Raw genomic sequence first — 12,932 nt, 5'->3', positions numbered from 1 at the left:
TTTTTTCAGCAGGCTGATGTCCGAAGATCAGGGTGACGAAGGAAGCTGTCTGTCTTGCCTTCCTGGAACAACGCCTCCTTTCAGGAGGAAGAGGCGTGGTGTGTTCTTTATCTTGAAAGCTGCTGTGCATATTTTCAAAGGGAAGTGTTTTAAAGGCGAATTCACTCCTGAAACTGCCAGTTTCTGCCTGCGATCTTAAAGGAGAAGTCACCCATTAAGCTCCTGCATTTTTACAACTAAAGGGGAGTGCGGCTAAAGGAAAAGTCATTGTGAAGCTACCAGTTAGCAAGAATTTAAGGGGCAGCCACCCTAGAAGTTGCTAGTTCTTGCAATTAGCTGCTGGTTTCCTGAAAATTAAGGAAGAAGTCATCTCTGAAACTGTGATTGTTGGCGGTGAGCGTTTCTGTATATTTTTTTTATGTGCCTTGATTTCAATAGTGTGCAGCGATAGATATTCTTCGTGTGTTGGAGTCATCAACGTGGATAAGCGGGAAACACTTAACAGCATTGCAAAGATCTTCTTTGTCTGGGATTTGTATACTGCTTCTGTAGGCTCACCTATTTTTGTGAGCAATGGAGCACGTCTCAATTACTGCACCACCGTGTTTTCTTATACATCCAGGTACGCCAGCGATCCTGTGGGAGGACTGGATAGACATGTTTGACAACTATTTGTTGGCGTTGGACAGTGAAGAGTTTTCTCCTGCACATAAAAAAGCTATTTTATTGAACTGTCTAGGATCAGAAGTGCAGAGATTGTTCACATTTATGCCAGTGGCTACAGACAATGGGGCACGTATTTCAGATGAGTTTAGGGAAGCTAGATTAAGATTGAGCAACAGGTTTGCTAAAGAAACCAATGTGGTCTTAGCAAGGTACAAGTTTTATATCCAACCACAGAGGGTGGGGGAGTCTATTGAAGAATTTGTATCCAGATTAAGGGAGTTGTCAGTTAAATGTCATTTTGGGGAGATGTGCGACGAGATGATTAGGGATCAATTAATGGTTCAATGTAAGAGCAGAAAGATCCAAGAAAGGCTATGGGCTGCTAAAACTCCTTGTTTGAAAGATGCTGTTGACATGGCGAAAGCTGTGGAAGAGTCGGAACTTTGCATGAAAGAGATGGGAAGATATGGCACTGGGAGTAGGGAGCAACAAGTCTTCCAGGAGGTTGTGGGAGACGTGGGAAACAAAAGCAACAGTGTAGCTTTGGTAGAGAAGAAAACACAGGATCTTCTGAAAACCCAGAAAATGAATGCGAACAAGAAGAAGTGTAAAAGATGTGGTAGTAGTTTACACAGTAGTGATTTTAAGGGGTGTTTTGCAGTGGGGAAGGAATGTAGAAAGTGTGGGCGCAAAGGTCATTATGTGCGTATGTGTGTTGAGTGGTCACAGTCAAAAGGAGTGGCGGTGTGTGAGGAGAGAGATGAGGTAGTGGACCGCATTCTTAGCCTAGGCGAGGATGATAAAGGTTACTGCGGTAAGAGGGAATGTAGGCCCAAAGCATGGTTCACTGTTGGAAAAGTGAGTGTTGAGCTGATGGTGGATACTGGATCTAAGTACACAATAATTCCCAAAGATATCTTCATGAAGAATTGGCCTCAGCTTGAATTGAAGTCTAAAGACATCTGCCCTGGGGGCTACCAAGGGGAGGTGATTGAGATCTTGGGCTTCTTTCCAACTGCCATAGGCTTCAAATCAAGAGAAACCTTCGGCAAAGTGTATGTTGCTGAGTCCGGGCCACCAATTTTGGGTTGGATGCAACAATACGACTTGAATATAATTGTGAATCCCAGAGGTAAGGAACAAATCTTGGTAGTGGATGACGGAGGCGTCAATGCGATCCTGGAGGAAGTGGGGGAGGTGTTTCGAGAGGAGTTGGGAGAGTTAAAGGGCTATGTCCATAAGATTTGTATGAAGCAAGGAACCGTTGCGGTGAAACACAAAGTGAGGAAAGTACCTATTGTTGTTAGAGAAGAGGTGAGCAAGATGTTGAAGGATATGTTGAAAGAGGGGATGATTGAACCGGTTGAATCTCCAGAATGGACTTCTCCAGTGGTCATTACGAGGAAATCAAATGGACAATTGAGATTTTGTGTGGATCTCCGCAGTGTCAATCAAAACATAGTGACAGACAACTTCCCTCTACCGAACATCAATGAACTCATTATGTTGCTTAATGGAGGAGGTTTTTTCCAAATTAGACCTCAAAAGCACCTATCACCAGATACGACTACACCACAATTCACGTGATGTTACAGCATTCATCACCATGGATGGTACTTTCCGGTTCGTTAGAATGCCCTTTGGGTTATCATCGGCTGCAAGTGTTTTTCAGCGTATGATGACAAATGTTTTTGAGGGTTTCAGTAATGTCTTTCAGGATGACATTTTAATTTTTGCGTCAACTATTGAAGAACATAACCAAATTTTGAGGAAAGTATTAAAGAAACTTTTGGAGGTGGGACTAATGTTAAGAAAAGAGAAGTGTGTTTTCTTGACCAAAGAGATTGAATATTTGGGACACACCATTTCGGGCGAAGGAGTTAAACCGAAAAAAGATTTGTTGAAGGCAATCAAACTCTCTCTGTCACCAAAGAACAAAGATGAGTTGAGGTCCTTTATGGGTCTCATTGAATACTACTCCAAATTTGTTCAGAATTTCGCTGACAAAACAGAGGGGTTGAGAATATTGTTGCGCAAAGGTTGTAATTTTGTGTGGTAAAAAGTGCAGCAAGAATGTTTCGATAACATAAAGCAAGAGGTGTGTGCTGCAAAGATTTTAGTACCCTTTGAAACTTCTTCTCCCACTATACTGACTGTGGATGCTAGTGTGTCTGGTGTAGGGGCTGTTCTGTCTCAAGTTCACCGCGGTGAAGAGAGGACGGTAGCTTTTGCTTCGCGCTCTCTCACTGAGAGTGAGAGGAACTACTCTGTGATTGAGCGGGAGGCTTTAGCAGCTGCATGGGCTGTAGAGTATTTTAGAACATTCTTGTGGGGTATTTCTTTTAAGTTAAGAACTGATCACAAACCTTTAGTCAAGGTCTTATCAGCAGGTGGTGCGGGTAAGGGTTCTGCGAGGTTGTCCAGATTGGCAGCGCGCTTGCAGGAGTATGTATACAACGTGGAATACATTCAGGGATGGAGGAACATACAAGCTGATGCTCTCTCACGGATGGCTGTGGATTGGAAGTTGGTTGATGGGGAGGCACAATTGTTGAAGGGAGAAGAAGGAGCGGTGGCATTGGTGGAGGGCTTGATACAACATGGAGTGGCGGCTTTCTCTAAAGAAGAGTGGTTGCAAGGTTTGAGGGATGACTCGGTACTGCAGTACGTGAGTAAAATGATTGTTGAGGGAGGAAGGAGAGAGAGTGCTGTGGCAGTGTCTGTAAGGCCCTACATTAAGGTTCTGGATGAGTTGTCATTGGGGGACGGAGGTGTAATAATGAGGGGTGACAGATTTGTACCTCCGGAAAAGTTACAAAGAAAAATCATACATTTGGCACATGAAGGGCATTTGGGACAAACACTGACTCCAAGAAGAGTTAAGGAAAACTTTTGGTGGCCAGGGGTCGATTTGCAAACTGTTCAATGGGTGGAAGAGTGTGTTCAGTGTAAGGAAAGTGAAAAAAGGTTAAAGCTGGGGAAAAAATCTTGGATGGGACATATTGAGGATCCAGGTGAAGCATGGCACACTATTTGTATGGACTTTGTTGGCCCACTGCCCGGTTTGGGCCATGATACAAAATTTGCTTTAGTCCTGGTGGACGTGTTTTCTAAGTGGTTGGAGGATGAGTTTATGAGGGAAGTGTTGACAAGAAGTACTATTTCGGTATTAAAGGTTCTGTTCCAAAGAGAAGGGTGTCCCCTTACACTCATCACTGACAATGGTACACAGTTGATCTCCCTGGAGATGAAGGAGTTTCTGTTAACCCATGGTATCACCAATAGGCGTACTGCACTTTACAATCCCCAAGCCAATGGTATTGTGGAACGTATGAATCGTATGGTCAAGGGTACAATTCAGTTGGCTGTGCAGGGGAATCAAAATGTTAGTTCTGTTGTGCAAGAGGCGAGATGGGCTCAATGCACCACGCAGCTGAGAGATAAGGGTAGAACACCATTTGAGTTCATGAGAGGGCGTAAGGCCAGATCAAAGTTAGTGCCTGGTTGGTTGGAGGGTGATCGAATCAAACCAAGGAATCAAGAGGAGATGCCACAGACAGGCGGTTACTCTGGTATACAAGTTGGAGATTGGGTGAAAGTCAAGGATGGACGTGTGGGTGCAGGTTGGACAAGGTTTTGCAGTCCTTTTGAGGTTAAACATGTAGGAACTTTTAATGTGGTTTTGGCGAATGGCACTAAATGGAACAAAAGGAGAGTGGCCTTATATGAGAAAGGCTGTGGAAGTGCAGGAAACGTAATTTATACTAATGGAGATGGAGGATGCAGCGGGTTTATGCTATCTGAGGGAGGTGTTGAGAGACTGGATGCTGACACTTCGCATGAGAATGAGAATACTGCAGAGGTTTTGGAGGGACAAACTGGTGTGGAGAATGAAGAAAATAAGACAGAATTCAAGAAGGGGAGTGGTAGAGTGAGAAGACCTCCTGCTTATCTGAATGACTATGTGAGAGATGGCGGAAAACTGAATTGAAAACTTTTAATAATGAAACTTTGCTTGAAATTTATTCCTATTAGCTTATGTCGAGCTATTGGTTAATTTTTATGTTTCTTGTTTAACCTGAACAGTTTATAAAAAAAATTAATATGTGCTTATTATTGTAGTATTCTTGTTAAAGAAAATGATGTGATGACGGAGGGGGATGTGTTATATTATTGTCTGGGCGCGTTAAGGGACCGCAAGCGTTTACTCGAGTCCCGAACGCGCTTGTGCGAGCTGAAAGGAGGTTTTTGAAAGGGAGGAGCGGTTAACGAGAGTGACGGCACCGCTTGAGTGGGTCGATTAAACCACGCTCATCAAAAACAAACCTGGTATATTCGTGGTTTTTACAACAGGCTGCATAACTCCCTGTAGTGAGTTTGGAGCCAGGGCAGGAACTCTGAGCACTTCAAAGTCCTGTCTTTGAAGTCTCCGTCACTTTAAAGGCAAAACTGGGTATTAGTACTGGACCTCTGACACCACCAACTCCATACACTTCTGGACCTGTGACGACTCTGCCAGGAAGAAGGATTGCTGTACTGCTGAAGAAGTGCTACTCTGCTGGACTGCTGCTTTGCTGGACTGCTGCCTTGCTGTGCTTCCCATCTGCCTTGATATGCTGTCTTGCTGACTGCTGTCCCCCTGCCTGGGTGAGAAGGACTGGACCTTCATCACTTGAACCCATAGTGACTCAAAGGGTCAAATGACTGGTCTCCTGATAAGACGTCTAAGGGACATAAAAGACTTCAAACTAACCTACTTCTGCACCTGGACTGTGCCAGCTATAAGTCTGCCCTGCCAAGGGTTGCCACCCCAGACCTCGGTCTTTGGAAGTGGGCCTAAGGTGCTTGCTCAAGCAAAACCTACGCATACTCTGTCAACCAGATGCATCGCTGCCGCTGTGTGGTTTGGAACTGGAGCATCAATCCTGTTGTGTGGATCAGGACCAGAGTAGCGCCTCTGCTGTGAGGCTCAACTTCGACGCATCACCGCGTTTGCAGGAACAGACCCAACATATTGCCTCTGGACCCGCTGCATCCTGAAGCAAATGCATTACCGCCGCTGTGTGGAGATAATCGATGCATCACCTCTACTGTGCGGGGAAAATAGATGCTGGCCATAGTTTCTGCTGTACCCAGTATCTTCGATGTCAAACCAACCAGGATTAGGGTACTTTGGTTCAGCGGGCCTCACAGGATCCTTGTATCAGGCCCGTGCTCCTTTCCTGTCAGCCTGAACCTTTGACTTTGTCCCAGTCCGGCGCAACCAGATAACCCTGGTTGGCGCTTCTTGCCTATAAGTGCTATTCTGCACTTTAGTCTTTAAAAATTAATAACTCAAATTCTACCTATTGTATTTTTGTTGTTATGGTCTTGTTTCATTTATTACATTAATTTCTAGTTTTCTAACCTGCTAACTTCCATTTAGGACCACCAAATATAATACTTTAGGTATCAAATTAATTGTTACATTAAACGCAACTTAGTGCTGAAGTTGGATTTAAGATAACTTTTAATACAAAGGTAACTTTAGAAAATCAACACTATTTGTCCCCAAGTGCTAGGAGCTGTTGCTTCCAGGGTCCTGAACCCTTGGCTGGTGCTAAGGTGTACTTTTATCCCTACAGAACTGCAGTCTGAAAGCCAAAGGCAAAAGATAAAGTTTTTCCTGGCACATAGACTACAGTTCCTCTGAGTTTTGTCGTATTGGTGTCCAGCTAAAGATAAACATATATACTATTTTTATACTCTAAAGTGAGAGTTTTATTGTGTCATGTTTCTTACAAATTGACCGTTTTGGTAATAGTGTACGCCTTGCACTTGCTTTCCTTTGAGCTAAATGTGACTGCACTGTGCCACAGCTCCCGAGACTGAGCTAAGGATTGATTTAAAGAAACTTTACCCGACCAGAAAAGGAATAATTACATTAGTACTTAGTGAGATCTCACAATCGCCCGAAATAATAGGCCATTTTCCCACAGATTTCACTTGAATTTTATAGGAAATTCCTTGATAATATGACATTAATTATTTTCAATGAATTTAATACTATAGTAAGAGGTGGCAAAATACCTCACTACTTTTTTGTTTTAGAGGCAAGTATGATTTTTTTTAAACCAGGTAAAACGCCAGGTGATCTTAGTTAGTATAGGCTACAAAGCCACCTAAATTCTTATAATAAACTCTTTGAAAAGATTTTAGCTAGCAGAATTACATCTCAGGAGGATGATCCATGAAGAACAAGATGGGTTTATACCTGGATAGTTGTACCCTGTTGTATATTCTAACAATTTAATCAAGACTTTTCCCTCATCACGCATAAATAAGCTTCAGCAATCACACTAGATGCAGAGAAAACATTTTAGCCTGTGGGCTGGGATTGTCTCCTATTATTAAAAGATTTGGCTTTCCATACCAGCTCACAGGAGTTATGGCTAATCTTTATGAAGGAGCTTCCACTTCTGTACTTAGTAAATAAGGAATAGCAGGGGATGTTTATGTTCCTATTGTATTTGCTTTTTTTATTGAACATTTAGTAATATCAGTCAATAACATGAATAAAGGCAAACTTCTTTGTAGGTATATTAAAACTTTATTCAGATGATTTAATTATGTTTCTGGCGGCTGAGAGAATGAACTCAGATTTAATAATCGCAGTATATGGAGGCTATAAAATTATTCATTTAAAAATGATGAGGTGATGGTCTAGAACTTCTTCTCCCTTCTCTCTGAGATGGATTTGTGAACAAAGCAAAACCTCAGCACTAATTGAGCATGCGGGTGTCAAAAAGATATACACTATTTAATTGTATTCCATTATTAAAAAGTAAACACTTAGAAACTGAAATACTTTGTCTTTCACCGGCAGAGAAGCCTTAATTAAAATGTTAATTTTGCCACTATGTGTATTCTTAATCTCCAATGCTCTGTGCCGATTGCAAACTAAGTTTTGAGAAAAGTTAGAGGGAATGGCCTAAATCTTTCTATCGGGCGGTAAAACACATCTTATGAATTCCTCAAAATCATGCCAAACGAGAGAAGGAGCAGGACTGGCGATAGCCAATTTTAGATTATATTACCTAGCAGAGTTTGCTAATATTCTTTCTACAGATAATCACGATGGTTCGGACAGTTCCATCTCTCAAATCATGTTATATGAATTTTAGATGGATCTGTCATATTTTATTAAGGTGTCCAGTAACCTTAATAACAGTTTAGTACATGTCTTGAACAGAGTTGAGCAAAAGGAAAGATTATTTTTCCAAACTGTTTTGTTAATGCATAAACTACATTGTATGATTGTAATGGCCTATACTGTACGTGAGATAATCTGACTATTAGCAAGTGGCTTGATGTTGGTATAAAATATTTGGTTGTACTTTGTGTTGATGGAAATTGGCAACATGGAATTTGATTGAGCCCTTGTGTCCAGTGGCTAATTATTGATTTTAGCTGCTACAGAACCATATTAAGGCTTCCTCAATTCTGAATACGGAAAATATTGAAATTAACCCAGGAACATTGGAACATTTGTTAGAGCCAGAGGAGCAATAAATAGATTCAGTGAAGTATAAAATGTTGTTTGAGCATGTTCAAAATAATTCAATACTAAGGGACTGATTTAGATTTCAGCAGAGGGAATACTCAGTCACAAACATGACGGATATCCTGCCCACCGTTTTATGATCCCCACGGGATATAATGGGATCGTAATGCAGCGGACAGGATATCCGTCATGTTTGTAGCAGAGTATTCCCCTCCGGCGAAATCTAAATTAGGGCATAAGTTTGTTTTAGAAACAAAAGAGAAAAGAAGGTAGGAATAGTCACTATGATGCAAGTCTGCAAAGAGGCATCAAACATTAATTCAGAATGTATGCAGGGATGTTTTAAAATGCATGGATTTATTTGCAATATTGATAATAAATGATTCCCCAAACATGTTGCATAAAATTAGTTTTATCATCTGTCGATACAGGCCAAGATAAAATAATGCAAATGCTGGAGATAGGTAGAACAGCTTGGAGCTGTCCAATTATAGTGATAGAGTGGAGCGTTATTTTTGTTACACCACAAGAAATCCTTAAAAACTCCACTTATTGAAAAATGAACAAAGTGAAAAGTCTTGAAAGAGTACAAGCAGAAAAAGTTTGCTTTATGAGGCAATTTTAGGAAATTTGGCAATATTTTATTTTTTTGCTTGATGTATTTTAGAGAAATTAAATCAGAGGAGAGGAGGCTCAGTGCTTTCGACGTTTATTGAAGAAAGATTTATGATGAGTTTAAAAATGTTTTAAAAATATTGGCCCTCTTGACAACCCTGGTGGACCGAAGACCGCCAGGGCGGTGTCACCCTTCATCAGCCAGGCTAGCTTGAATCTGGTGGCATAGCAAGCACGGGACCCATGTCTGGGCATACCCTTCCCACTTGGGGTGACAAATGCAAAAACAACTGATGAAGGGTAATACCCTGAAACCGGTCCTTAGATACTTGTTTCCGGTCCAGGGAGGACCTGGCTTGACAGTTCGGACTGGACTGTTCCTATAAGGAACAGGGTCAAGTCTGATTTGCATATGGCTGGGTCCAAACTGGGGTGGCGTGGTGAGCAAAAAAACCTATAGATTAAACCCAGATCTTTGTGACTGGGGGTGAATGTTTGCATTGTTCAACATTCCATCCATTATCTGTTATTTTTTTACAACAAAATAGGAGTCATTTAATATCATTAGGGCGTAAGGTGTGGCCCTCCTATACGTTATCATAACTCAAACTAGATGCATAATTAAACAGAGCAGATTCAGATACTAGGCATTCATGTTCAGCAGTGAAAGAGAGACGAAAGATATTTCTTTACATTCAGAATCATGTGTCCTATGATGAAACTGCCATCCATGGAAAGGACCAAGTAAGCTAAACAAGCATTTGCAATGCAATAGATATTGCATTTTCTTGAGTTAGAGCTATTGGCATTGTCAATTCATAACTGGACATTTCTTGCCACATAAATTGGTCAACCCGGCCTCATAATTTCCTCTTTTCCTGACATATAATTCCAGTGGTCCAGCATTTAACTGAAGCACTTCCATTTACCTTCTTCCTCTATCTTAAAACATATACAATAATCATATAAACCTTTATGAGAAATAAACTTTTGGCATTAGAGGGCAGAAGAGCAAAAGTGCAACTGTCCCACTCTGGAGAAGATGGCGGTGACACAGCTCTGCCTCTCAACCTGCAGCTCGCCAATTCATAAGCAGTAGTGAAGTCCTGCCTCACAGCGTAAATAAATGCACTCAATGCTATGACTCAATCAAATGTACTAAAGTGAAACACTTCTGCATGTTAAACAAAGGTTCTGTTTCACATAGTTAAGAGTCTTTCTTATATTTGTTATGACACTTCTTGCACAAATTACCTGACAGATATATTCATGGCTCGGCACACTGTGGATTTTAGAGCCAAGCCAATTCTTGCCTTGCTCTGCTCTCCTTGTTAATCTGCTGGTTCTATGGTCGATTCATACAGTCCAGAAACAGCGACTCCAAACTGCAGCTGTAATAATGAAAACCCCGCCCCGCACAGAGGAGTGGTGCAACAGTGCAGAAGCTCCTTCAGGACAGTGGTACGATAGTACAAGTGATCCTCATAAGGCCGCGGAACGTCTGTACAGTGGTGCAACACTCCGTGGGACAGTCCCCTCATCTGCCCAACAGATGCAAAAAGCTGCTGTTCAGGTACAGCTTCATCACACACAAGCACTTGGACCCTGGACAGTGATAAATGGTACCCTACTAGTGTAACTTACTCACACGTGCCAGGTGCACTAGAAAAACTCCTTCACACTCTGCAGATGTCCTACATCTCCCTAACACAGCGAGGTGGTTCAACAGTGCAGGGCCATCTCTCTCTCACAGGCAAACACCATAGCGCAGTAATCGTGCACCTCCACGCACCATACAAGTTGTTGTGGTGTAATAATTCAGCACTAATAAACAGAAAACAAGCAGCAAACATATTACCCTCTGTGTCTCTGCACACACACACACACACACACACACACACACACACACACACACACACACACACACACACACACACATTTTTAAAACCATCTTCCTACTGAAAAGATGTCACCAATATTCAGTTAAATACTCAAAATAATTACAAAATTGTGATTTCACAGCAGCAGGTGGTGCGCTCGCAGGGTTTCATTTACCCGTCGTCCGACGTTGAACGATGTGGCGGATATTTCAAACATTTCCTAAAAACTTGCATAATTTTTGCCCTTAGTTGCTATTACAGCACTGGCAATTCCAGAGAAGACAAACGGCTGCACGAGATGCAGGCGACTCACACATTCTTAGGCACTTTTATCAACATTTAAAGCAACAAAAAAAAAAAACCTTCAAAAAATAACGGTTTGAAAAAAATACATTTGATTCCTTGAGACAAGGATTTTTTAATCAGTCCTGTCTTTCTCTGTTACTCTGAGGTCTCCTCTGCTGTAAAGATAATGAAAAATAAGTTGCATGAAATAAAAATAAAAGAAATCAACCACAACCAGTTAGAAGTACACCATCCTGTTTTCACGATGAATCTAGAAAGGTTCAGAAATGCAGAGGTGTCCGTCCAGATGTATGCGACACGCTGAGGCGTGTGTTTTGCTTGACAGCTTCGACATTCGCTCTGCCTGGCCCTGGGGACCAGGTGCAGCACTTAGCTGCGAGCTCAAAACCTTGGTGACTGCATACGACAGGGAAGAATAAGTGAAATAAGTCTGAGGTCAAAAGAAAGAGGCACTAGGCAGAAGGAAAAGAAAATGTATGTGACGATCACAGACATCAAGTAAACAACGTACCATGGCACCAAGCCGCGAGGTGAAATGATTGCGGCTTGGATTATAGGGAAAACCGAAACCAGATGGGGAGGAGGGAGGCAGGGCCATCACATGCTGGAGCAAGCGCTTCGTAGTCTAATGGCCCAAAAAATGCTCTCTTAGTGAATGCTCCCTGAGAGGGATCTTAGCGCGCTAAGGAGAGGCGTTTAGCACAATGCACCAATAAAAGTGAAGCATTTAAGACAAGGACAACAAAGAACGAATGGCAAGTGTGGGCGTGGTAAAGCCCATATGCTTAACACAGCACGTCTCGCAGAGACAGCACATGGGCTGCCTAGGCTTGACCTAAAAACCAGTTGGGGATATACAGATTGCAACTATGTTCATAAAAAAACATTGCTTTGAATATATTTTTGTATCACAAGGTAAAAAGCATAGAGGAACCTCCTTCCACATGTGATAAGGGAGAAACTCCACAGGTACATTGATAAGGACAATAAACCAGTGCAAAAAGCTGATCTGGAAGGACAATGCATGATGAAAATTCCCTAGGTACTTCAGAAGTGCAGATTCCATGTGCATGACGGAGCTTGTGGAGTCTCTATGTCTACATGTTATTCTCTTTCATTAGATGGAGAGTGACAAAGAGCAATATGTAGCATCTAGTCCCATAATGCACATGACTTTCACCTCACCTTGTTCGGAAAAGCACTGGAAAAGCCAACAGGTCTTGCCCAAGCATTTTTTGTCCAAGATGAAGGCAGTGCTTTCACACACAGAGTGGTGCCCATTTTGGAATAGCTTAGTTTTTGTTTTTAAATAAATAATTCAGAGACGACTGAGTGGCATGCAAGCATACGCACAATTGCAATCTTCAAATGTTTTTAGAGCGAAAGAAAACTATTTAAATATGCGTGTACATTCTGAGGCCATTTTGAGGTGTTATTTTATTTTGCTCGAAGCAACATCCTTCAAATATAGTCACGAGGCATTCACATAAACATATTTGATATCTCTGAAAGTTTTTATTTAAATTTAAACAAAGGCATTCCAAAATAGTTTTTGTGCATGTCTGCACATGCACGAACACGGACGACCATCTTGCAATAGGTTAAATTAATTTCACAATGGTCGTTCTCCGATGCACTAGCCAATAGGGGATATTGAGAACAAATGAACAAAGTGGCAAGACTACTAAGCGGAAATTTAGCAATGAGGCAAGGGGGACCAAGTGGTCAGTTATAGCATGACCTTTAATATCTCCTGGGAGGAACCTATTTACAAACTCAGGGTCTTATCTATTAAGAAAGAAACGTCACACAAGAACATTTAAACTAGCAGGCAAATGTGGCATACAAGTAATACACTGATTAATTATGCCAATTTCTGTGTGTTTTTGAGCCATAGAGAAATGTCTCACCGGAAGAATGCA

General features: G+C 41.7%; 1 protein-coding gene across 4 annotated transcripts in view; it reads right to left on the bottom strand.

Annotated features, from left to right (window-relative positions):
• Positions 1 to 12,932, bottom strand: part of LOC138304529 (sideroflexin-1) — a 227,778-nt gene that overhangs the window by 109,435 nt on the left and 105,411 nt on the right. The gene's annotated exons all lie outside the window — the stretch shown is intronic.

The sequence above is a fragment of the Pleurodeles waltl genome, chromosome 7, assembly GCF_031143425.1.
Source record: "Pleurodeles waltl isolate 20211129_DDA chromosome 7, aPleWal1.hap1.20221129, whole genome shotgun sequence".
Taxonomy (NCBI): domain Eukaryota; kingdom Metazoa; phylum Chordata; class Amphibia; order Caudata; family Salamandridae; genus Pleurodeles; species Pleurodeles waltl.
The sequence above is the reverse complement of the archived record's forward strand: the minus strand, read 5'-3'. Positions and strand labels throughout refer to the sequence as shown.